The sequence below is a fragment of the Apteryx mantelli genome, chromosome 13 (assembly GCF_036417845.1).
Source record: "Apteryx mantelli isolate bAptMan1 chromosome 13, bAptMan1.hap1, whole genome shotgun sequence".
NCBI lineage: Eukaryota > Metazoa > Chordata > Aves > Apterygiformes > Apterygidae > Apteryx > Apteryx mantelli.
In genome coordinates this window covers 16,430,591-16,458,409 of record NC_089990.1, presented here as the reverse complement: position 1 = coordinate 16,458,409, position 27,819 = coordinate 16,430,591, and positions in this window count along the sequence as shown.

Below are 27,819 nucleotides of genomic sequence, written 5' to 3'. Positions count from 1 at the left end.
TGGAAAGTGGAAGTGGCCAGACTGGAATACAGAACCTGGTGCCTTTGCTTGGATACATGTTCTTCTGGTTCCTCTAACTGCAACAGCATCTGCACCTGATGCAGCTCCACAGTCTGTACTTGGGGTTATCATCAGTTTCTGCTTGATAGTTCATAAATACTATTAGAGATCACATCTCACATAGACATCACGTTAACAAAAACGATTTTCTTCAATATAAACCTTTCTTTAAACTTCAGTTTCCTTCCTAACACACATTATAGGCAGCTTTAAAATTTTCGTTACTGTGTTCTAAAATACAACTACTATTATATAGCTCCATTTAAAAACTTCTGCAGGAACCATGGCATTTTAAATAATAACAAATTTTAAAAAGTAAATGTTTATACGAAACAACTCTTCTTTAGAGTGAAAAGCTGGTATGTTCATACGGGTCAGGACAATCCATTAGCTATATGAAACGCATTCTCAGAACACCTCAAATAATTCCCAACAGCCCAGCCTAGTTTGCAACAAATACCACAGTTGAACAATATTAAAAAAAAAAGAATAATAGCTGACAAAGAACCTGTTTTTTATCGTCTTAAGCCCACTGCACCACTGAGATGGGTATTTGACTTTTAACACACAATTTTTTAAAAAAAGTTAAAGTTAATTTTTTGTGTTTCTGCAGCATCTGCTTCACTGATTGGTGTCAGTAGAGGTAAAATTTTAGTCTTGTCTTTATTTAATAGGATTCTGCAGTGACTAGCAGATGCTAAGCTACTGTGTCAAGCAAGCAGAGTCTAAGCAAAGATGACAACCATATTACAAACAAATGTTTGTTAGAAAAATCATGAGACATGAGTATTCAATACACTTCCTTATTCTGCATTTCTAAAGTCTTGAAAACTCTAAGTAGAGGACAAGAACTTTGTGACGTAATTCTCTTTTTTGTGCTCTTACACAGGGAACATAAGCTGTTAGAACTGCAGAGGGACAAAATCAGGAACAACTGCAATAATCTAAATACAATTAGACCAGCTGAAACAAGTATGGAAATAATCAGGCCCTTCACATTTATAAATACATTTATTTTAGGAAGCATCTTAGGTTCTAAGGCTTACAACAACAAGCAGTAAGCCGATGGTCACACACGACGCATCCTAATAATTCACTGCCTGTAACTCAGACAGCCTAGGCCATAAAATGAAGTGAAAGTGCAAGTTTCTGTTAGCAATAGCCTCTTTGTTAGAGTGATTCAGCTTGTCACCACTGTCTTGCGGTTACATAGCAGAATAAAAGCCAACATGTTGGGAAAGGTAGTCACAGCGCTCAGCCCTTTCTGGCAGCTCAGCTGAGCCTAGCCCAGGCCTCCGCAACCCGGCAAAAGCTGCCCAACGCCATCCGACCAGCGTGGCTCCGGCCTGGCCGCAGCATCCCCCATTCTGCTCCTGAACCTCCGCTGGGCAGAGTCTGCTGTCAGGGAAGACTGTGCCAGACTCTGCATCGGCTTTGTGTTTGGGACAAATGTCTTCCTGCAACTGGATCGGGAGGACCAAGCTCACTTGACCTGACCTAAACTGTTTCTGAAGCAAGGTCTCTAGAAGTGAAAGGTTGTGAATTAATATACTCATTGCAACACTTGACCTGTTCCTGCCTTCCTTTTTTCCCCCCTTCACTCTTTTTAAGAGCTATCTTTGCTCATTTATGCTGTTTTTAAATACGTTTGATAGCCAAACAGAAAGAAGAAAAAAAAAAAGCAAAAAATATCTGTGACTAGTCTATAAAAACCTTACTTTTCCTAGAACTTTAAGGGAAATAGAGCCCAATAATGGTATCCTGAATTTATCCTCTCATTCACAGAATATGAAATATCAAGAAAGAAAAGACAGCAGTAACCGTCCACCCTACTGTCTCAATGCAGGCCAAAGGAAGATGCAAAGAAATAAGTTTATGATGGGTGTTAAATAAGCTATGATATATCAGCTATCTCTTTGTTAAACAAAACATTAATACCCATATTCTGGATTAGCTAGAAAACACATGAAAGGCCTCAATCACCCCCGCTGAACTAGAAAAAACACTAGGAAAAAAAAAGTTCCAGAAGTTTCACCAGACCTCGATGCCAAGGCTCAGAGGGCAGAGGGAGCTCTCTGACTGAGAAGGCCCAGATTTGGGTCAGACACCTGCAGAAGGCACCTGCGCGGTGTCCAGTGCCCATGAACGTGCCCCGCTGCAGCTGGGCTTTCGTTATTTATGTCTGGGTGGACATGCAGTCAGCATACTGCTAAACATCATCTTGGTTCAGCTAGTGATACCACATGCTTACAAATTTTATTAGTCACTGGCTGGCTTGTTACACACAGCGTAACAAAGTCCTTTCTCAACATTTTTCAGATGATAAATTATTGAACTGGAAGTCTCTTTCCTTCAAACATTTTCTCCAGCCATTGAATCAATCTTCAGACAAAAACCTTTTAAAATTACAGACAACCAGAACTGCCATCACTGTTTTGACAGCGGTTTCAACATCGCAATACAAAGTCCCTTCCCTGACTCCTTTGCATGACTCCGCAGTGTTACTATTCACAGCATTTTAATGGAAGCTCCTCCTGAATTGGGCAGTGACAGTGGTTTATAGGTTTTGATTTCACAATCAAGTTATGCATTCCACAAAAAAAAGACAGTCGTGTCATTCCCCAGCTCTCAACTATGCCAGTACAAGAGCTTATGAGGCCACATACTCAGCCAGATGAGGGAACTGATCTAGCTAAAGACTAACCTACCAAAAAATGCTTAGCCTTGACTTGGACGAGCACATGGCCACTAGCAATAGAAAAGGCAGGGCAGAGCCTTCCTTCAAGAGCAACAAGGGTTTACAGTGTCTTAATATGATCATTAAGCTTCACTTTTGAATAATTTTATACAGATTGCATTCCTTGTTCCGAACTATACAACTTTGTAACTTTGCATTCGTCTGTACTAACTAAATTGAATAGGTATAACTGTTTGTATGGGCCATGTTTAGAGTAACCCAAGTTGTTCTTCCTGCATGCCCTGATCACATCATGATCTGCCATCCTGACAATTTTTATGTCACCCTTAGATACTAGCAATGATTTTAAATCCATCATTCATGTCCAAAAATGTTGTATGGAGTCAGGCCTCCTCCATTCTCTGCAAAACTGTGGTAGAGACACTCCTGTTCAAATGATGATGCCCCATTAACAACTACTTTTTGATATCTGTCAGTTAGCTAGCACTTAATCCATTTAAGATGGGTTTTATTGATATTGTAGAGTGTTAATTTTTTATCAGAATGTCACATAGTAATAAGTCAAATGCTGTACAAAAGCCTAAGTATATTACATTTACATACACATTAAAGCCCACCATTTTATCACCACAGTTTTACAACCTGGGCTTCCAAAGATGCTAAATTGTGTTCTATTTTTTAACATTCCATGTCCAAGTTTTCAACCTTGAACAGTAACTGAAAAAATGGAAATTAAATAATTTACCAGTTTCAGATTCTAACCAGTAAATTGCTGTGAATTTGTAACCACACTATCATTTTCATTGTACTACATTGGCCATTTAGGTGAATGATAACCCAGGAGACAGCACCATGCAGGGCTAGCAAACAAGTAAATCATTTAGATTGCACACTGCTTTCAACTGAAAAGGGGCAGTAAATCTGTCCTGCCATTGCCTTCTCTTTTGTTGAATTTTCAGGATGGTGCAGTCTTCTCATTGAAACAAATAAAAAAATTCTACAGATTTAATTTATTGTCTGGGTTTTGCGCATAATGACTAAGGCTGACCAATACAAGTCAACGTGCTAGAAGAATAGGTTTAGTCATTTAAGATCATGCCAGATATAACATACAGCTAGTTTTAACCACGTGAAGAGAAAATTCTGGTTAAAGAATGGCACCATCTAACGGGTTTTGTTTTAACTGCAGGTTCTCTAAATAAAAAACTCCGAGTTGCAGAGGAAAAAAAAAATGCCCTTATGTAACTGTTTCGCTCACCTGCCTCTCCATGTGTAATAGACATATAGAAAAGAGGAAATCGTGTACGTTTAAAATATAAATCTGGACTAGTAATTTATACAGTAGATGAAACTGCAGTTTATTTTTAAACCAAGCCTGTGTTACTTCCAAGATAAATATATTAACACAAATAAAATCTATGTATGCAAACAGTGCAATATTTTCTATATACATAAACAACAGCATACCATATTTTTATAGCTTATCACTTATTTTTTGATAATTTTAGCAGAGTAAAAAACATGCCTTGATCCTCTGATATCTTGCATATTATAACATCACACTTATTTGCAAAGTATGCTTGGAAAGACAGACTTTGTACAATTCATTGGCAGCTTTTGTTCTGATTTTGTTTGTTTGGCTGTAAGTTAGAGCAGGTAAGAGATAATCAAGGCTCATGGATTTCATTCCCATCTGCTGGTGAATTACCGTATGATACTGCAGATCACTAATTTCCCTCTTGTTTTCTCTACAAGCATGGAAATGCTAATGTATTAATCCTTTATTAGGATGTCACAAAGATTAATACATCTTTTATGTATATTAAGAGCTAAAAACATACATTGTCCTACAAAAAAATACTGTTATAGAAATTTCCCAGTAAGAAATATAATGACCAGCATTTATGCATAGAATAGATGCAACACACAGAAATCTTCATTTGGCTATTAACTGCAGAAAAAGAGCACAATTGTCATTTAGACACTAACAAAAAACTAGTTTTATAGAAGAGACTTAAGAGGGAAAGGCTCAATATCTCTACCATTCCATCAATTCAATGTAGTTAAAACACAGTTTAAACATAAGAAAAAGCTTTTTCACTGTGAGGGTGGTCGAACACAGGAGCAGGTTGCCCAAAGCGGAGTCTCCATCCTTGGAGATGCCCCTAACCCGACTGGACGCAGCCCTGAGCAGCCTGCTGCGGCTGAGCCTGCTGGAGCAGGGCCGCCCAGGCCCAGGGTGCCGGCCAGCCTCAGCCCTCCTCCGCGTCTGTCATTTTATGATTCTCTACATGTTTGTTGCTGCTTTTGAAATAAAACTACCTAAAACCCAACACAGTGTTACACTGTATTCATCTCCAAATCTTGTGCTTATCCTCCAAATCTTCTGAAGATTTAGAGAAGCTCCCTCTCTTGTAAATATTTAGTATAATATCTGAGGCTAGCCAGGGAGTGAACAACTGGAAAGACTTAATACTGAATCTGGAACAAACTTAATGGCTCCAGAGACAAACTAAACATAATGAAAATGTCTAAGTCTCTGCAGTGGAATTTTGTCATAGCTGGCACAATCTATACTACAGAGTTTTTTCATCTACAAAAATAGCCTTATGTATAAAAGTGAAGTAGAAAAATTTAAAGATAGATCTATAAAATACTTCAGCTGGTCTCAAATACTGAAAACGTGCTTTAAAAAAAGTTTTACGAAATGAGAAAACAATTTTTGAAAATAGTGAAGTACAAAATTGAGTGATAATGGAAATAGATATGATTATTGTGTATACCTCAGACCCTCCCTTTATTGCCTTTAGAGAAACACACTCAAAGCATCTCCTAGCTGCATTTTCCTCCATACTGACTTTCACACGTTCCACTCATTCACAGATAATCAGTTATTTTTATGAATACTGCTGGCTTAGATCCTATTCATACCGCTAATGCAAAAGCATTTGCTGACTCAGCTACAATTTGGTTGTCCCCTTTTATGATCATAGCATGAATCTGCTAGGAAGTGCAGCTGGTTCTGAATTGATTTTTAAGAAGCAAGATGCATATGAATACATAGGCTTCAGAAAAGTCTCAAAACACCATGATATTGCATTTCTATAAGATCCTGCCCTTAAAATGTTGAAAACAGTCTTGTAAAACTGGATCCTGAATACTGCTTTGAGATCCATACTTCAAAGATGCAATAAAGCATTTTCCTGACTCCCAGAAAACAGAGAAATCTAAATTCCTGCTATAAAAGAGAACTTCAGCTGTATCATATGAACAGGGAGCCATTGCTGCTTGTGTCAGACACTTTGAACAGTTGTGATCAGTCAGTTTGACAGGGTATATGAAGACCACAAACTGCACAGAAAAGATTTAACACAGGAGATAGCCTGAAATTATTAACTGTAAGAGTAGATATAGTATTCAAACATAAAATGTTTTTAAAAACTGAAAATAATAATTAATTTTATTTTATTAGAAGTAGCTGTCTGCAGAGAAAAACAAACCTAAAATAATTAAATACTGAATCACAGAATCATATATTATAACTTTGTATGTATGTAATATATTTAGAGGTCTCTTCAGACTACAGATTCTTGCCATTGGAATACAAAAGCCCTCTGACAAAATTCAAGTCTAAATGTAGCTATAGTTCTCATTTACAAGCATAGCTGTAGAAGCAAGAAACAGAAGCAACAGCCTCAGGCATCGACAACAAATTCCTTCCAGTTGGAAGACCCGTGCATGTAAGGTAAGCTTCTTTAGATAAGGTAAGCAGAGTCTCATCGTTACTGCTGGCTATCTCTTTATACAACCAAAGACTGGTATGGGATATATATTGCGGAAGTGGGAAGAGAGTTGTAGAAACATAAATTGACAGCTCAGAGTGAAGAACACCACAAAGAGTAAAGAGCAGCAGTCTAAAGATCACACAGGAACGTAAGAATACAAGACAAAAGCTTCTCTTTTCAAAGAAGCAGTCAATTATGTTATTTAAATGTGTGAGAAATACAGACTAGTTAAAACACGGAAAGAAACCAGCAAGTCTGCTGAGAAGCTGCCTTCTTTGAGTAGATTTTATGCTTACAAACCAATATACCCCCAAATACTTATCTAGCTATATCTTTTAAAATATTCTTATCAGTTTATCCTCATCATTGCCCTTGATAATTTTTTCATGCCTTTTCTATTATAAAAGAAAAAAGTCAAATCAACCATGAATTATACACTCTTCAAGCTGCGATCTCGGTTCATATGCAACGATTCCATTGTGTCTGAGAGCAGCTCAGAAAGTCCTGGAGCTTCAGTGCTGTTTATACAGCATCAAAGCCACATGTAAGTGGAGGTGGAGCAAGAGAAAGTACTGTCTTTCTGCATTTTGACCTCACTCCACTACGCCCTATGACTTTGATAAAGGTAAATCATGGTGAGAAACTTATTGTTCCTCTTCAAACTAACCTCCCACAGCTCAGATCTTCCCCCCCCCCTTCTGTGAAAGCAGCAGCATCCTGGCCATTTACTGTACCCTGCTTTTTATAATTCTGTCTCTACGGCACATCACAGTACTGCAGGTCATGCATCACTTCCTGGGGGAATACCATGGGTGGTTCAGCGCTACAGGAGGAGAGAGTTGCTCCAGGTCACAGCTGAGGTATGGTAACAAAACAGTTCATGAAAGAGCATACTAGGCTTGTCATCAAAGGCTTCTCATCCAACTCTTAGTCCTTCTGAGATTAGGAACGTTAATACCCACAACAAAAAGAAGATCTCTTGTTAAAGGTTCAGCTCCCTTATTTAGCTGTCCCTCATTAAAACATTAAGCATATATTCCTTGGTTCTTCTCAGTTCAAGTCTGCAAAGGTAAAACTGTCTTTCCCTCTCTTCTTCCTGAGTTATCTGCCTGATATCAATATGTTTAATCTTTACAAAATTTTTCCTCCCAAATTACAGATACATAACATCAACAAAAAAATCACACCATTTAACAACATCTGATGGGTGGCTGTTAAAGATGATGTTAAGAAATTAAAGATGTTATTACTACATAGTTGCTCTCTAGCGATATCCTGAAGCTACAAAAATGTGTTATGGCAGAAATATGGAATAAAACCTGTGAGATTAGCAACAGACCCTTAGTCATCTTCTCTCCAAAACTGAATCTCCTTCTTTGTACCACATTCCCCAAATATTCTACCATTGCCAGCTTTTATTTCTCTGACCCCGTACAGCTGAGAAAGAGGCGGATGAAATGCAGATTCCAAAAATAGGTCAGGATAGAGGAGCAGCATAAAAACAGTAGTGGGAGAAAGGCAGTAGTTGCAAAAGAACGCTGGCTATCTTAGCTCAGCTTAGAGAAATAGGATGGTAAATCACCTGCCAGTCCCTGACAAAAATGTTTTAATAGTCATTCTTTGTAATAGAAGGAAAGACACATTTCTACTGAGGTCATGCAAGAAAAACAAGGCTGATGATAAATTAACTTCTCAGAATGCTTAGGGTTAGTGTACACAATAACGAGAGTAACTGCATGAATGGATAAGTATATTTTTTGTATGAGAGGAAATAATAGTGTTTGCTAATAGCTAAATATTAGGCTAGCATTAAAATAAGGGATAAATATCTCATATTGACCACATTTGTACAGGTAGCAGAAGACAGAATTCAGATACAGATGCAGAAGCTTTATAGACTGTCTTGTGTTTAGTGGAAATATTTGTAGAGATGTATCCTTTATGCTGACCTCAAAATGTGCCTTTGCTGAAATTCTTCCTGTTCCTTCTATCCATCCATCAAACATGAGAGCAAAGAACAGACCTTTTAAACAAATAACACACTTCCCTTTCTACATAAATTAGCCCCACCAGCTGGACGATCTTCATCCAGGGGTTCAATCATCTGGTTTTGCAAATATTATCCACTCTGCTCCATAAATTATCATCTCTGCTGTTCCCAGTTCTTTAGAAACACGTCACATTGTATTGAAGCGTTAACCAAAGAAACAAACAAACAGAAAGGTTCACACTGCAGTGTAGTGGGGTATTTGCAGTACAACACTTGTGAGTACCTATTCACTGCTCTCTCCCGACTTGCTCTCTGGCTTTATGACACCTGACTGCTTGCTCAGTGTCTCAGTTTACCAATTATTAAAATGACCAAAACAGTATATTCCTCACAGGCATAGTGAAGTAGGGCATACCTACCCAAATGAAGACAAAGTTCCTGCCTCAATGAGCTTGTTTTGAGACCTAATGAACTTAATGTGTGGAAAACATTTTCATTGCTTAGTTCAAAGTCGGTAGCTAAGTGAAAAGTTATTCTGTTTTAACAACAATGTCTGTGGGAAGATACATAAGCAGAAAACTTGTTCCTCTCACTAGCTAGCATAATTTTGGTAGTGCGAGAAACACCATCATGCATTTTAATCACACCTGGTTAGCATGCCTTAGTTAGAAAAATAATCAGTGATTAATCTTTTTCATGGAGCTCCTTGAAACTACAGGGTTTTCCAAACTTAGTTTGCTCTGGTGCCACTGAACCACACTCTGGAATAAGGCGGAGATCTCAAAACACTTTGTTTTTCCTCTTGTCACAGATTTACACCAGTCTTTCTAGCAAGTTAGACATGAGAGATTCTCTATGCACATATGTCACTGGAGTGCTTCGACACCTATCTAATCGGTCAATACCATGGCTTCCTCATGAGGTCCCAGGAGCTGTGAGGACTGTGCATATCTATGTAGGCAGAGAACAGCAGCTCATTCAAGTAAAGAACACCAACACAGGTTTGCTGCTACCCAGCACTATTCCTTCCAACCCAGCCACCCCTCCTAAATGCGTATGTTCATAGCTCCACAGCCTGCTCTGGAACCCACATATCTTGCCTGGCTCCATACAGCCTCCTGGACTCATCAGATGCTCAGACCATGAAAGAGCCAGGAGGGAGGGTCCACAGACAGGCACCAGAAAACGGTGGCAACCTGGGATAAGAAAAAACAACCTGCTGCCAGCAGGCACCCTTTGACCATACCACACTCAAGAGTAATGGGACAGTGGCAGAAGCAGCAACACTTCTGACTAGGCTCTGCAAACTCTTTTTGGACAGCATATCACTTTGAAGATCCTAGTGTGCTGTTAGTGGCTTATGTACTTAATTCGGAAACTGCACTACTTTACTGCTTGCATGTATATCTTTTACTAGTGACTGCCCCAATAACTAGTGATATGCGATCCTCAGAAAAAGTCATTCAGTCATGATTTGTTACTTGAACTTTTTTTCCTCAGATTACTTCCAAAAGTTTCCTCCCAGCCACTCTCTCTAATAAAAGAATCTTTCCCTCTCAGTTTTGGCCTTTTGTATTTTTATACTAACAACTCTTCCTCAATATTCTATGGCTTTATAACATATTAACCACTTGACCATTTAAACAGGGGAAAATACTTCTTTTCCTTCATATAAAGGACGCCACTCTAATGAATGTCTGTGCAGATCTGATAATCCTCCTAGTACAGAAAATACATCATATCTACACAAACCAGAACACTAACAGTTTCTCAGCAGCCATCACCTACTGTTTCCCCTCCACTTCCTATATTTTGCATTATACTGATCCTGTACACTTTCTCTAGAGTACTGTATCTGCTATCTTAACCGCTCTCTCTTTTTTCTAAGTGTTCTCTCCCCACAAAGCTCTCCAGCTCACCTTCCTCCTCCTGGTCTCATGATAATGATGTCAGGTACGTACTTCTGTCCCACTACTTGACACTTGGCTATACTGTTTTTTCTCTTTTTCTTCACGCAGACTGAAAATCTTATATTGTAAAAGGTAACTCAGACTAAGTACTTCACATATGATTCTCTGTATTTTCTTGCTATGATGATCTACCCTGAGACTCTGCCATGAAATATTAGTTCAGATTATGCATGCACTAGCAACTGAAAACCTTGTCTCCAGATTTACTTTCACAAAACAAAGCATCAGAATAACATTAAGGTTCTAACATTATATTTCAACAAACATGACTATATCAATTAGCATCAAATGTAGATGAATGGTTTGAAATTGATACTGAACTGAAACAATATACCAGCTTTACATTATATGATCCAGACAAATAAAGATTTTCAGTTATTAGTCTCTTTACTGCAGAATTAATTTGAGTTTTAGTTCAGCTGTTTCAGGTAGTCGGAGGCCCAAACACATGCCAGACTCCTACCTTTCTGTTCCAGCTGCATGGTCCAGCAGGGGAGCAAGCAGATACTGTCAGCTGCCAGCACAGTCACGCTTTACACTAATTCAATAACTCTCCACAGCTTAAGTACTATTTCTTCAGTCTATCTGTTTTCACTTGGACTAGGCTAATTTAAGTGGATTTAACATGAGTTAATACTACAATGAATACAGCAAAGCTGAAAGACCCCACAGAAGTTCAGTGATACCATCTCAGTCTCCCTTTCACATTCCTGCATGCTCTGGAGTATCCAGTAGCTCTGCTGACTGACAGGAGACGAAGCAGATCTTATAATTTATCTTCATCAGTACTGTCCATACAATTTCTTTTAAGTAGTCATTTTTCTTAATAAAGTTTCTTAAGAAAGTCACACACCACATCTCTTGGCTATAAATGGATTTTCGAAACAATTTCTGTGTTGAATTTTTTCCTATAGATTAACAAGGAATAGAATGACTAAACATTCACGTTAGACTTGCAAAAACTACTATAGCTCAGCTAACTGTGAATAAAATAGTGAATCAGGCATGGAGCATACTCAGTGCTTACCAATTTGGGGCTCTTAAGACTCATGATTTCTAGTGACACAGTTTTCAGAAAGTTGATATAGCATCCGAGGAAATGATTAGATAGAATGAAATAGCTTTAGTGCAGTTTCACACTAAATATGTCTTAAGTTCTCAATATTGAAATAAAAATTTGGCAGAAAAGCTGACTTCTTATATAGATTTATAAATAAACCATCTGTGACTCTTACCAGGGAAAAAGCATTTCATAAGAGGAAGAAATAGAGTACAAGTGATAGGAAGATTATAGTTTTAGATCATTCATAGCAAACTTCCAGCAATTAACATTCAATCTTGTACCATTACAAATGCAGCAGGTCTCAGAGGATTCTGGGGATCTGGAAGTCACTGCATTTGTATCCCAGGAAATATTAAGTTTACAGTGAGTGAATTTTGAACCAAAGATAGAAAACACTACCTGCTCTTGCAGCGCTCCGTCCATGTGCCTGACTTTCTCCTAGTAGAAGGTGCATGTGCATCCACGTCTCATCGCAGTAAGCAATCAGGACCCAGGAAGGATGAGACAGAAGAACACCCATGTAGAAACTCATACCAGGTTTACAAGCTTTCAGCTAGTCTCACTGTGTAGCAGATATCAAATACAATTCACTAATGACCAAGCCTCTTTGCAGTGCCTTTTGATCTTTCTTTTATAGAAGTTATTGAAGGCAAGGGAGTTAAAAAGAGCAGTATGTTTAAAGTACGCATATACCATACTCATCAAGAAAAAAGTTCTTAACAGGACAGTACATTGTCTTTACAGTTATCTCATTTTCCACACAACTGTAGATATTACACAAGGATCACCTGAAGCCAGGAGGACATGGTTAGAAATCTTAAACATATGCAAATTTTACCTTTTTTCAGTAGTGCCCCATGGCATACAAGACATTTTTAACAAAACTGAGTTCTGTATTTTATTTTCTACAGCTCTTAGCAAAATTCTAAAGACAGTCTGATAATCAGCAAACAAGATGGTAATCCATTTTGGTTGAGCAGCCCAGGGTCTCTCTGAACAGGCAGCTCTTTCACCCTGAATTTTAATCACTCAGGACTGTATTAAGAGAGGATAATCCTCTATGTAATATATATATAAAAGTAACTTGGATACATTTCAATGGTGCCTGCTTAAGCCGATTCAACACCTCTCACCTCTAAATTTCCCACTAACTATGCTGGCATTAGCAGCAAAAGTAAAGGGGGCAGATAAAGCAGGCAAGACAAGCATAAAGAAAGCTATACCATCAACCCAGATATAATGAAAATTGACTTATGGCACTTTAAATGCAGTTCTGAAAATTTATGAAAACTTTGCTTATGTGAAGTTTCACTCCTACACCATCTTCTCTGAATTCAACTTCAGTGGGATTCCTTCTGTGATCAGCAGCTCTAATAATCAGGCACTACTAAAAAGTTCTGCTCTACTTGTGCTGCGGTGATTACGGAGATGCCTGGCAGACTGGGTACGGATCACTGTACGTATGTAATACTGGTGGAAAGGGGTAGGAGATTATTAATTTGTTTTCCATAACCTTGTTCCTTTGCTCCCATTGGGACAATTTTGCAGTGGCATAATGCAGGGTTTGTACACCCCATTATATGAGTCTGGAAGGAGTTAAAGGGCTGCTGGGTACCTAACCAGCCTCTCCCCGAGGCGAACAAGGGACTTCAAAGGAGGAACTAAAAAGGAAGAGCCCAGCTTAATTAGTGCTTAGGAGGGGAGCAGACTTGCGGAAAGAAACAAGGATGACGGCTCCCTGTCAGAGTCCCCTGGTGGAAAGGCAGGCCTGGCAAATGACGTTTGCTTTTTTGGCTGTCACTGTTTCACTTCAGTATGCCTCAGTCCTGGCAGAAGAGAAACTTTTTTGTTTTAGTCATTTGCAGAATGAGAGAAAGGTTCTGCTACTGATTCATCCTAGAAGCAAAACAGAGCAAAAGAGACCTGTTCCTGTACATTTAGGTTGAGCTTTACATACAGCAATGGAAATAGGGCTCGCACACCCCTGGGGCAGAGGGTCAGGCCCCTTCCCTCCGCGGCTGGCGGGAGGGCAGAGGAGCAGCGGGAGGACGGGCAGGGAAGGCCACAGAGACCCCGCTGGCCGGCGCGCGGGAGCCACGAGAGCGTGGTCCTGCTAGGCATGCGGCTCCGCGGGCTCTAAAGGATCATGACAATTCAGGAGACGTTTCTCTATGTTAACAGTGAGTGGGCTGCAAAGGGTTTTAAACAATAATCTTGCGTGACTTTTGTGCTCTTCTAATAAAAGGTGAGAGAGATTCGTTTTTGTCTTGATAGATTTTTTTTTTTCCTTGCTTACTTTTTACCTAAGAAGTATCGGAAACTAAATCTGTCCCCCAGTGACTTGCCTGTGAGATCTGGATGGGAACTGGGAAGAGGATAGGGTTCTACAACAAATTTGCTTTCATAATAAGCTCATAAATAAATGCTTGTTTAATAAAGGACAGACAAATAAAATCTGAATTTCCCCTACAGAACTCATAGTTCATAAAACTGTGAATCACGCAGATACTTCATCCACCTCTTTGCAGGTCAATCTCCCCAAAACAACAAACTTTTTCAAAAAATTTAAGGAATAATTAAAAGATAAGCAAGATCAGTTTTAATGGATACAGGAAAATATACCTGTATCTTAACTGTCTTTAGCAAAAAGAGATTATGAGAAAACATTGCTCCAGAAGAAACTTGTAATAAACAATTTCTCTACTAAAACAACAAAATATTTTCTGCTAAAATGTTTTTATGTATGTGTGTGTATAAATACATCTATTTAAATAAAAAAAAATATTGCCCTCTTTTTGTTACAATCAATTTTAATTTCATCTTTCTCTCTCCATCTCACCCTCCTCAGATCAAAGTTAGGATAACTACGTACCCTGGCAGTAACAGAATATATCATTGGTGTAGAGAGACATCCAGCACCAACACTTTCTCTTAGAACCTTTTTAATTTCTTGATTGCATCTGGCTGTGTTGGAAATAAAGTAGATTGATTTGTCATAACACCCATGAGAATACAAGGCATCAGCAGCTGAGGAAGGGAAACATAAGCTTTGGAGACATTAAAATAACAGAAACAAGAGCTTAAGAATTGCATCTGTACAGCCTGTTCCACATCCTCTATTATCAAATCTGCTCACGTCTAAGGATACCACTTTGTTTTCAGAGACCAAATGAAGTGCACAGTCAGATTTATTATACGCTTGAAAAAGAAGAGATATGCTCTCTAAATAAGGAATCCATGCTCAAATGCACAGTAAAACAAATGTACAATTTTCCTATTTCACATTCTTCATACCGAGTATCACAGAGGTGCACAAGCCTTTCTATGCAGGCTAATTCACAGATAGGAAAATATAAAACTCATGTTAACAATAAAAATCTATAAAAGCTCAAACCCTCAGAACAGAGACTTAAAAAAAGCAAGCTGAATTAAGAGTGGCTGTTCACCACAGGGTAACTGAGAAAAAAATTTCTAAGGATGGAGAAACAGTGGTGAGATTGTCTGTTTCTTCTTTATCTTAGGACTAACCAAGCAGGACACGATCAAAGTATTATGAAGAAATAAAGAATGCAATCGACAAATAAATCTATACATGGGGAGATTAACTGCCATCTTTCCTCAATTTTATAATAAGCTTTTGACAATCAGAGGCCTTCTGTAGAAATACTCAGCTCTTGGGTTTTAAAACACCATGAATTAAATCTAATTTAGAAACATCTGGTCTTTGAGTTAAAAAACAGAAAGCAAGCAGAAAAGCATTCTGATCTAAAGAGGATAAATGGAAGACAGAATGAGGGGAATACCATCAAAACTCAGCAAATTATTACAGCTTCATTTAGTCCAGATATAAGTTCAGCATGTTCATACTGACATTAAAACATAGCCTAAGAGTAAGTGGAAAAGGTAACTTCTTATTCTATATTAGGTTCAGCTGTTTCAAATGGATAGAATATCTTTATCACGAAAACTTCAACTATTATTTATTTTGTATTAAATTTTAACTTTATTCATTGCTTATATTAAATACATTGCAGAGAAAAAAATAGAGTGAGAACATTAGAAATAAAGATAGCCATTTAACATCTGTCTTGTGAAGAGCTACACACAATGGAAAGCTAAAATTCCTGAATTTAAGAATACCTTTGTTTTGCTGCTTAACGAAATTAATATAATACTAACGAGAGTATTACTAGAGATTTCATTAAAAACTACTTTGCTCTCCTAGCTGCGTATCAGTTGGAAATCTACTTTCTTTCAGAGGCATTATGACTCCTTCAGAACTTGACACAGTCGTATAAATCAAGGACTTGCACCTTACTGAAAAAGTGCTTCAGGAGTCCTTTGCCAGTTTTGTAAAGCTCAGAATATGCAGTGCAGTACTTGGCAAAGCTGCAGCTCACGTCATCAGAATTCACGTAGCTAAAAATCTCAGCATGCTTTCAGCTGGGTACAGCACTGGTTCCCATCTCTTTGCTCCCACAGACTGCTGTCAGTCCCGAATATTTCTTGAAGCCACTAGGCACACTTCTTACCAACATTTTATTTGGAAACAGATCAGCTTCAGACTGCCCTGATAGCATCGCTGGATCACAGGCATGTGCTGTCTCACTTCCTAGATCCAGGCAAACCTTAAACGATTTAGAAGCCTGGCTTTTCTAAACAATGTTGAGCGTGGTTAAGAGTGAAAATTTTAGTTGCCTTCCTGGGGAAGTCCTGCTCATCATGGTCTGTATTCAAATCTTTCTGAATCCAGTCAGGCTAGACTTTGCAATGGCCTTTGCATACAGCAAGGTCAGAAATAACCTTGAAGTGGCAGATCTTTTTTTTTTATTCCTTTCAGCTCTGCTTGCATTTCTCTCCTCTGTATTCCTTGGAAAGTACATTCATACACACACACACGCACAAAATCAAATACATAGGCAGAAAGAAAAGAGAAAATACACACAATACACCAATACTGTCAAACCCTAGTAAGAAAATACACAATTCATATTTGGTGGAAAAATTCAGATCAATGTGCAATTTCTTTTCACAGTTTTGTTAGATGCCTGTTACTTCAGATTACAAATACTATAGAACTTTTGAAATATTTCTTTTCATTAATCATACATTTAAAGGTATTTAGAGCATCTCTTGAAAGTCTAGCATGCTAGACCTATAGTCTGCCTAACGACACTCAGTAACTATAAAGAGGCAACAGTAAGAAAAAACTAATTAACGCAAAGGATCCTTAACATGCAGTTCACTTGATGCCATGGCCCACTTCGCAATAACTAAAGGCCCAGTAACTCTAATAGAGCCCACCAGAAATATTATTTCAACCCCAAATCCTACCTTTGAAAATCTAGGATAGCAGACAATCATTGCAATGTACCCTTAAAATGAACAAATCCACTCTCAAATTCCAGAGCTGGAGTATCTTCAGCCATAAGATACCACAGTTCAAGTATCCCTTCTCATATAGAAATTACTGTTGTCTTAGGGAGATGAAATCTGTCTGGTATCAAGTTCAAAATATTTGGTAGATTTAGTCCAATAGATAACCATGTTACATTTCACTGGAAGTTGAAACATGGGGAACAAAAAGCTTCACTGACCCCTATTGCTATTTAAGTAGGATCTTACATAACTAAATGCAGCTGAGTAACAAATTGGCAGGCCCACAACTTTTCCCAGGGAAATTATTATTCAGACATTTCTTCTAGTTGCTCTCTCCCCATAATGAGTATTTCTTCAGGCTACTTTGGATTGAAGTTCAGTCAATTAGCTCTCCTCCAAATCTCATTATAATTCAGAGAATTGTTAATCTCTGTTAGCTAGACTAGTTAACATGAAGACATAGATGTGAACATCAACAGTTTACTGAAGATATTATAACACATCCCTTGATTTCTCTTGTTAATAATCTATGCACAGAGAAAGGGAGGGGTGCAAAGGTGGTGTGATGCTACCCGCACTGCAAGTTTGGAGAACAGGTTGGTGACTGTTTAGTTGAACTTTGTACAATTTCTCGGAAAAAAGGAGGGAAGCCACTCCAAAACAGTCTTCCCTCTCCTTCCAAAGGAAGAGCAGTGCTACAGGCAGGTACCAGCACTAAGGCAGTGCTAGGGGAATGGTGCACACGCTCAGTATCTAGTAGTATTAACTACTAGGCTATGGCTAGTATGATGCCTACACCACACTTGAACTGATTGAGATGAAAGAAATATGCAGATTCCAGACATTGCCATCTATCCACGGTCACAACACTATTCCCACGTTTGCTGCAGTCCAGAGACATTAATCAGGGAAACCTTCCATTACCAACCAGCAGGGTAAAGCCCTACGGATTCTACCATCACCTCTGCAAAGCAGCACATGCAGGTGTCTCTGCAGCCTCCCTCCACTGATGATCAGAAATTCCATTTTTGCTTTTAGTCCATCTCAAATCTTAATGCAATATCCTCAATATATTCCTCAGATTGTAGCAACCAATGCTCCATCTGCTTTACAATACTCAATACTCTCTCATGACCTTACTTCCCTATTACCCTACGTTTACTGGAAAGTCAAGAAATTGAATTGAAATACAGCTTTCCAAGAGATAAAAATGACAAAGACAATTAGGAAACTCATTCCGTGCCACCATAATTACTACTGAAGCTGGATGAAGACAAATAAAATGAAGGTGAGCTGTTGAGGGACATTATATATAACATAAGAGCAAAGTACAAAAGATTATGACCATCACTGGCAGTTTACTACTGCAGAACTGTAGAAAGGTATGTAGTCTGAAGGAAAGTACATTGGCTCTACAACTTGGGCAAAAATCATTACTTCTGTCCCTCAGTTTCCATTAGTGCAAAACTGACAGAACTTAAAAATTTATCTCACAGAGGTACCTGAGGATTTAGTGATAAGTGATACTATTAGTCACCAGTAGTACAGATACCAGCTGCATCATTCTGTGAAAGTTAACATTTACTTAAGCAGCAGTGTATGGTAGGCATGGGTCCATAGGCAAAGATGTGATATATTACTATAATACCTCCTCACTACAGGCCAGCAGCTATCTCCCCTCCACGTTCAGAGTAACCTGTATTTCCCAGGAAGAGCCACAATTCTTAATTACAAAATGATGACTTAGTCAATGAACCTGCACTTTGAGCACAAAATTCCTTCTTTACACAGTATGTGCCTCCTTTGTGATTTCAAAGAAATTGTAAAGGTAGACGAGTGTGAAGATCAACAGTCAGTAAACAGTCAAAAGGTTTTCTGATGATGAATAACCACCTTTGAAGTGGTCTACTTCCAAATTGTTATTTCTGGAATCTCAAGCATGAACTCTGAAAAACAGCCAGACTATGCATTTCTATTCAGTGGCAATAAAAGTCAGCTAATTTGGTACCAAGTACCACAGGATATTATTGTTTATGTATGGGCTTTATCTCATAGTTTAGGGAAAATCTGCCAAATTCCACAAGTTATTTCCTTATTAAGGAGAATTTTAGAAGTAGAGGGAGGCACAGTGTTAGTGTGCAGTTGTCTGTTTTTGTTTTTTTTTTTCCCATTAGAATGAAAATGTCTTCCTTGGAAAATATGCTTAAGTACTGAAGAGATTCATTAGTCTTTTGCATTTGATCTTAATTTGATGACACAGACATTAAATGGATGTCATATTATACTGAATGCAGTTTTGACAATGGGTTCATTCATCCATTGTAGTAACTAAGAAAAGGTCCTTATATTCAAATGGCTTAAAATTTCAAAGAAGCGTCTCAAAAGGTGATTAATCTACATTTTAGTTTAAAAAAATCTTGTGATCTCCATTTTAATTTTTTGCCTTAAAAAGTAATCAAAACACATTTGTGCATTGCAACACTATTAGGTGGCCCCTGCAAAATCACAGTGCATAAATTACAAAGCAAGCTTTTTCACAGTAAACAGAGCTGTGCACAAATCATGATGATGTCCTCTTAATCCCTAAAGCAAAGAACAAAATGCATCTTTAAAATGTTCAAGAACTGTTACTTTTTTTTTTTCCAGCTGTACTGCAGTGCTATGAGCTAAGTTTCTATCATTACGTTGCCTCAGGCAATAGGTCTCTGTGAACATACATGCTTTTATCCTTTCAATTTAGGTGAGAGGATTTTTTTCATAATACCAATGTCCGTTTTCCAGTCTCCAAAAAAATATGGCATTTGTAGTTTGGTCCTAATTGTCGCTACACAAGAACCTGTGAGGTATCAAACAGGCTAATGAAAACTGACTGCTCTAAAAAGGACTGGCTGAGAATTCAGGCATTCGTTTGCTGAATACACATCTGAAGTTGTTACCTACTGCAAAAGCTTTCACTTGGGGTCCAACAGGAACTTCCTTGTGGTAACACTGGTATTTCAAGTAATACCATAATGCATTATACCCTAATTGAATCACATTATTTTACTGCCATGGCTATATTATCTTCTTAAACCCTTAGATATGGAACATATAGGCCTCTATAAATCTGATAATAAATACAGGAACAATTCGGTCTCTGAATAAAATTGCCCAATATTAGTTTTAGACTTCCTACCATGCAATCTTACTAGAAACTGATTATTACAAATAAGAAATACCTTTAATCATTTGTCATACTATCCAAATAACTATTTATCTATGAGAATGAGATGAATTATAAAACAGTAAGAATAGACAAAGGATACTGATGAGAAAAATGCTGCTTAAAATACTAAGTGGTTTTAAGAAGTATGGGTTATACCCAATTCTATTCATTTTATACCGAATTAGTCCCAGTATGAGTGTCTGAACACTAACGCTATACAGCACTAAGTAGCAAATTCATTCTTCTTTTATACACTTTGAGTTAGTTATGCTTTTGCAGCCTAGTGTATTTCAAAATAAAAAAAACACAGAAGTCAAAATGGCTTTGATCGGTAAGCTTGATTTGAGTGGAATGATCTGTCACCACTATTTAAATTAATATATTCATGATGTATTATTTTAGGAAAGACATTCCTAGAAATGTTCTATTGCTTAATAGTATTTAAATATGCATACGCTAGTACTCTGTCACATACTGCAGCCACCCCATGACACAGAACACATGGAAATGCTTTTAGTTTTGTTTATTTGTATGTTTATTTTGTATTTTTAAGTTTGCAGGCAATGTGCTCCATTCTTCACCATAGAAAATTATTTGATCAGAAAGATTAAGGAGCAAAATATGACCTGGAAATAAATACCCTACTATCATCACTACAAAAATCATGGAACTCTCTCCCTCTTTGTTCAAGAAAAACAGAAAATTATGTAACGAGGAGGCTTTATTAATATGTTCATAACCAGCAATTACAGCCACTAACGTACGACAAGATTTGGTCTGCATTCTAGCCAAAGCACAATTCAAAGGGAAGACTGTGTCCTGCATCCGTTAGGCCTATAGCTCTCCTCCTTTGGAAAACAATAACATTCCTTGTACCCACTCTATGTGCTACATTTAAATGGCAATAAGCTCCCAAATAGATGGCACCATTCAGATCCAAACACTTACTTGTCACAGTATGCAAAAAAAAAGGAAATTTTCTCATCTGCATATATACTACTTAGAGACTGTACTAACAGAGGTAAATCTCAATTAAATATCACTACATCTTTTTTTTTTTTTTTAAAGGTTGCAAACCTTGTATGTGATTTTTATTGTGCCTAGGGGAATGGATGAAAAATTATATACATTGCCAAATGTATAACTAGAAAAACTGCCTGAAGGGGGTGGGGGAGTTTAGATCTTGGCAGCTGCTGTGTAATCAGGGCTCAAAAGCTTTTACAAAAGCTAAAATAAATTAAGTTTTGTTACTGAAGTTGATTGATTCTGGGAGTTATTTTCCTGCAGACGTTATAAGATATTCAGCTTTTCAGACAGCATTCACTGTGGTTACTATCCAGAGTGGGTATGCTGTATGTGCACTGAACAGGAATAATTCACAAAGCACAAGACATTTGAAATAATGCAGAGTCCACACTTTTGAAAGCGTGAAATGTATCTAAGAACTGAAATTCTGCCTATTAGTAGTTTCTGTTTTGTAATTTTTAAAACGTAAATCCTGTGAATCAAACAAGTCATGAAAGTCTAGAAGACTAACTTCCAAAGGTGACACGAATGTGCAATGCATCTTTACTAACTGATATTTGTAATGGCAAACCATAGCTATTGAACTGTATCTGGATAAAATTTTGAATTAATTTTGTCTAATGAATTTTACTAAAGGTATTGTTAATGTTTGAGGAAAAAACAAAGTAAAAACTCTGGAAAGAAAAACAGGATTAAGTTATGTCTTGTGATACAGCAGGTCTCTGATGGGCCAATACATGATCGATGATGTACCAAAAGGTTCCCATAATACTATACGTACCATTATTGGTTTCACTGGTGTCAATAAGGAGAGAAAGTTGAACTTTCATCCAAATTCCCATCTACCAAATATCCTTTCTCACTTTTGAAAAATTACTGAGATGGTGTCTCTGCTATTAGGCATAATATAATAATAGAGAGCTACTTCTTTATCCATACTGGCATCTGACTAGACTGGAAAAAGCCCCAAACACTCACCACAGCTTCAGCGCATGCTCATAGCAAGAGTCAGGCTCTGCGGTTGTGGCAGAGCACAACTGCCCCCCCATCTTGGGCCCAAAGTGTGGTGGAGCACAACTATCCCCCTGTCCTTATCTCAGGCCCCAGCTGACCACAAATAACTGACAGCACCCAGAGCTGACCAGGAGGAACTAGGCGATACTGGTTGCAACTGGTGAGGCCAGAAATGGGCATGAGGTCAGCAAAAGAGGTATCTTTTCCCCAACACAGCATGAGCTCAGCAAAAAAAGGTCACCTCCACACCAAACATTGCATGACCATGAGTCAAACTCCGTGCCCATAAATAGTGCTGCAGCCTGGAGCCCATGGAGCTCTCCTGCACAGCAGCAGGTGCGCGGCGGGGAATGTCCCCTTGAGCTGGGACGCCTCTCAGGGTTACTCTCCGGGAGTTAAGAGAACCTCTGACAAGAAACTGTTGGGGTGGTAAGAAACAGACTCCAGCTCTAACAAGTGTGCAGTAAGATTTGCTTGCTATGACTACGCTGTGTAGCCATCTTCAATAAATCTGTTTGCAATAAACCCAGAGATAATAATAATAATAATAATAATAATAATAACCTCCCCTCCTGCCCCTGCGACAGCGGTAGAATTGGCTTTTGAAAGCTTCTGTTTTCAACCCGTAGTTTAATGGCACTACAGGATCTGGACTCCCTCTGCACCTGGGCGATCAGACAGGATTTGGACAGAAAAAAGGTCATACAGAGCCTATGAAGAATTTCTCAGCATCAAGCAGATTCAAGCTTCTTTTTTCTGCTTTGGGATTAAAACCAAATAGCAAACACAAATAGCTAAACACAATCAAGAACAAGTGCTTTTTGAAAACAGAAAATGGATCCCCTCCTGAATAATGGATTACAATTTTGTATTTCTAAATCATACATTTAATTTTCAGGTGTTTCCTGTGGTTCATATTGAGTCACATACCAACATGCATTCAAATCAAGTTTCTAAAATATCTTATTTTTAAGTATGATATGAAATGCATAACAACTCCCAAGGAAAATTCCACAATGTAACTGGAACACCCACATAACACTCTTTTTTCCATGTAAACAGAGACCTATGATTAAAGTTGAGCTCCCATGGTTTTGATACATACAAGTATGCATTACACACACTGCCGCAGCAGGCACTCATTATGCAGTCACAGCAAAGGAAAAGTAAATGCCTCACTGAACAAGGAGGAAGGGAGAGATTTTTCACTAGCTCTGTCGAAAGGCAATAACAACTTCGAGAAAAGAGGAATTATTGCGTACTCCTTTTTTATCCCTGATTTGGGAATATTCACTGATAATAAATAGCTATAACAGTACTTCAGTTAAAAATTGTTTCTGGAAGTTATAAACTTCAAGAATTCCTCCCCATTCAAAGAGTAACTACACTGGTATACAAAATTAACTAGGTAATGCAAAACCTGGGTAAATTATTAATTCAAGTTAAGCCAGAAATAATAACCTGTCCTTTAATATTTTGGGGGTAAAATGATAAATGTTCAATTATTCTAGACACACAGTTGGTAAAAGCCAGAATTAATCCAGGAGACATGGTCTGGTTCTTTACAATATTTTTGTTCTATGGATGATGTGAATTAACCCATTGGTTTCAGATACCATAAATAAATACACATTATATCAATACATATACTTAAAAGCAGGTTACTTCTATGTTCTGTCCTCCTTTCTTTTTTCCAAAGCACACTATGCACATTGTGTTTAAGATGCTGCCCCAGTCCTGTGGCAGAATACATGCTTCATGTATTCTATATTGCTGCATTCACCTTTAGAGTAACTGTATTTACCTCATTGACCTTATTATTTGAGACATGTTAAGTGGAAACCTTTCCTCAGTATGCCGACAGTTATCAAGACATCCAAGCTAAACACAGCTCTTGTGCAGTCACATGTAACATGAAAGTTTCTACCTGCATTGTACCATTACTAGAACATCAGTCCAGGAAAGACGGAAATAAGTGGGGCTGGATTCCACTTCAGCTTAATTCATTTGACTCTCCCCCTAGATCGAAACTATAAAAGTCTGAACCACAGATATTCCATTGCCTATAGTGTGGCGCTGAGAGTTGGACCTAAATGAGAAAGTTATCCCTGTCTGACAATGAAGACTTCATTTATTTTCCCACTTTGCACCAAAATGAACACAATTTTTTTCTCAAAAACACAGTTGAAGGTAACCTCCTTGTAGAATACTCAGGAATATAGTGCTTAGGACATTGGTCTGATGTAAGAAAAAGATTCAAGCCCTAATTCAAATAATATATTAATCATTTATAAAAAACAGAAAAGTTCCAGCAGTGGAGACCTGGAAAAGCCGCTGTCCGAGCAGACACCTGGAATGCAGCCGCAGCACTCGAGTCACGACACAGGCACGAACCTGGAGCGCCCCCACTCCTGCTGGGCAGTGAGCTCCTTCCGAGTGCATTCTTCAGTCTTTCAAATAAACAAGTATTGACAAGTTTCTACGGAAGCTTTTCAAACAACATTACTCTCTTTTGCAATATCATTCAGTCCAACACTTAAACATATATCCTTAGTGAATTTCCTAATCCAATTTTAAAGGTGCATTTTCAAAGAGGTTCATCTTATTCAAACCAGAAATCTCATTCTTGACAAAAGTGGCTCTTACAGGCCTGCAAAGAGTTCTGGTTTTAAAAGATCTGACTAATAAAACATCTAATTAGATAATTCCTATTTAGTACAACTAGAATCATCTAGCAGTTTGGGGGTTTGCATCATTTGAAACCAGTGCAATTAGTAAGAAAATAAAAAAGGGCTCATTCTTCTGTAAGGAACTGAGATAAAAAGGATACCAATGTGTGACATTTTCAAGAATGTAGTTTAAAAAAAGATGTAACTGACTTACTGCAGTAAGTACTGTACTTTACACTCTTGTATCTACACACAATCCCCATTGATATGAGTGTTGTGTATACCTATACCTGAGGAAAGAATTTATTTTTAAGGACGTAAATACAGATTACTTCTTTAAATTAATGAAGCATGTAATGTATGTCAAAAACCAATTGTACAGAAAACAAAACTTTGTTAGTTTTAATGTTATCTGCAGCAATTTTCACATGAATTCTTAGTCTGTGGGCATTCTGAAGGTTAAAGAACCATGAACTTTGAGAAGTTAATCATGAATTCAATGTAAAAAACAACATAAATCATATGCTTGCCAGAGGCAAGGCAAAAACCATAAAAACAACCATGTTAAATAGAAATTTGTTAGGTTAAAATTAAAGGTAAGAAAGAAATAGTAAGAACTAAAGCTGAGACTAAAAAGTACACATTTATAATAGTATTTTCTATAGTGTCTCTCCTATTCAAGCTTTACAACTGAAGGAATCTAATACAAAGGGAGAAGTGACTGTGCACATTAAGGAAGTATTTAGCAGCAAGTCGAAGGCAACTCTAAGTGCCAGAGGGGTGCTCCGAAAGTGTGCTTCAGGAAGAGCAAATGCTGCCCAGCACACCAGGAATGTCCTCTATTCTTACAATTGTTCTATGGATTCTTCCACTTCCATTTTAACACCACTAGAACCACACAGATGGGACTAGGACAAATACTCCATGAGAATAATAGCAGCTGGTTTTGTGCTACTTTGTTATTGAGCCTAATTCTGTTATGAAACTCCAACTATTTAGTTTTAGACCGGTACAGGGCCAGGTTTTCCATCTGAAAGAGGCCCTATATTCAGTGTACAGCAAGTCTGATACCATAGCTGCCAAACTTATGCAAAGTATATGTTCTACACACGAGCAGTGAGTCAAGCATTTAAATAATTTCACTATCAGTTTTAGGATGACATTATCAGATGCAGCTGATAAGAAAATATCTAACACAGCTCTTTCCCTCTAGTCTTTTTCTTCCTTACTGTGGTTGAAATTTTACCCCTTTGTTGCTAACATTATAAGCACAGCCACGACTGAAAACAGCCTCTAAGGGAAAGAAAGTCAAGAACCATAGGCTTTTTGGTGGCTGTTGTTGATGGCTTTAACTTTCTGCTGAAAAGCAAACCTGAGTCTTTCTCTTAGTAATAACATAATTAGAGAATAATTTATTTCACCATTCTTAGCCCTAGAATAACTGTGCTGTAATCTTAGAATGACTTAGGTTGGAAAAGGCCATTGAAGATCATCTGCTCCAAACACCCTGCTTAAAACAGGGCTAGTGTTAGGTCAGGTTGCCCAGTGCCAGTCCAGGCAAGTTTTGAATAACTCCAAGAACGGAGATTCCTCAACCTCTCCAGACAACCTGTTCCAGTGCTGAAGTACCCTGTTGTGAAGATTTTTTTTCCTCAAGTCTAATCAGAATCTTCCTTGTGGCAGCTTGTGACCTTCAGCTCTTGTTTGTTCTCAGCTTTAACAATCAGAACCACTTTCCACCTTGTTCAATTCTTTCAAGTGTTAGAGGTGAACAAAGAGTTCACGATTTACAGCCCCGAAGAGATAAAGCTCCATCCACCCTCCTGAAAATACATACTTGAGCAGTTGTGTCTAGTGCAAGCATAGTGTTGTAAAACACAGGTGAAAAGTCCGTATGTTTAAATTTTTATTACATAAAAACATCAGATCAAGTGCTGAAAAGCACTGTATATTAAAACTGTAGTACGCTTCCATTATGCAGTTGCAGGAATCTTTACCTAGCACACTATTATAGCATACACAGTCTTAAGCACTTGAATAGTCCAACTGATCTTCAAAGGGATTATTCACATACTTAAGCACATTATTAAATGTCTTGATGGATCACAGTCTAGTTCACAGATTTAGTATAAACTTGGGTCAGGTCTATATAACAACATCAGAAGAGTTTTTTTCAAAACTATCGAGTGCCTAGAGACAGATGTTTATACATGTTTAAAGACAAAACATATTCTTTAAAAGGGGGATTTGCTCTGCTGGTTCTTCAGCATTATGAGTATGAAAAATATATGCATTTTTATCACTTTGTAACACTAGTAGTTTGATTATAATATGTATATAGATGGATATATAAAATAAATTTAGTTAGCATTGGACTAAATACTGTAGAGCTTGCTCGCTGAAACTATCTGCATGAGTAAATCAAAGAAGATTTGGCTCATTATCTGTACACATATTCAGTAACTACCGTAGACAGAGAGCAGGAATACTGAATATTCTAAAGCAAATCTATCCTAGCTCCATAATGTAATTTTAAAGTTGTAGCTAAGCACTGTCAAATGGAAAGGATAATAAAATTATTAGTGTGTTGCAAGGTGATTAAATTTACATAATGACTGTGGCTTTGATTAAATGTTGGGGGGCAGAGGGAGGAGGAAAGAATCCTGTAAAACACCGAATCCCCTAAGTCTCACTGATAGTCTCATCAGTTTTATACTTTGTGCTCACAGCTTCAGTTTACATTGGTAAAATATGCAATTTTTTTTCATCACTGAAAACACAGTACAGTTACGAATCACAGATTTGTGGATTCTCACTGTGCATCTCTCAAGTACAACTTTGAAAATAAAACTTTGGAAAAATTGTAAATAGAAACAGTAGCCTTAAAAGTATATTTCTGTCTATTCTTTCATACATGGTTTGCTGAAATAACATCATCAACATTATCACCATGAACAGAC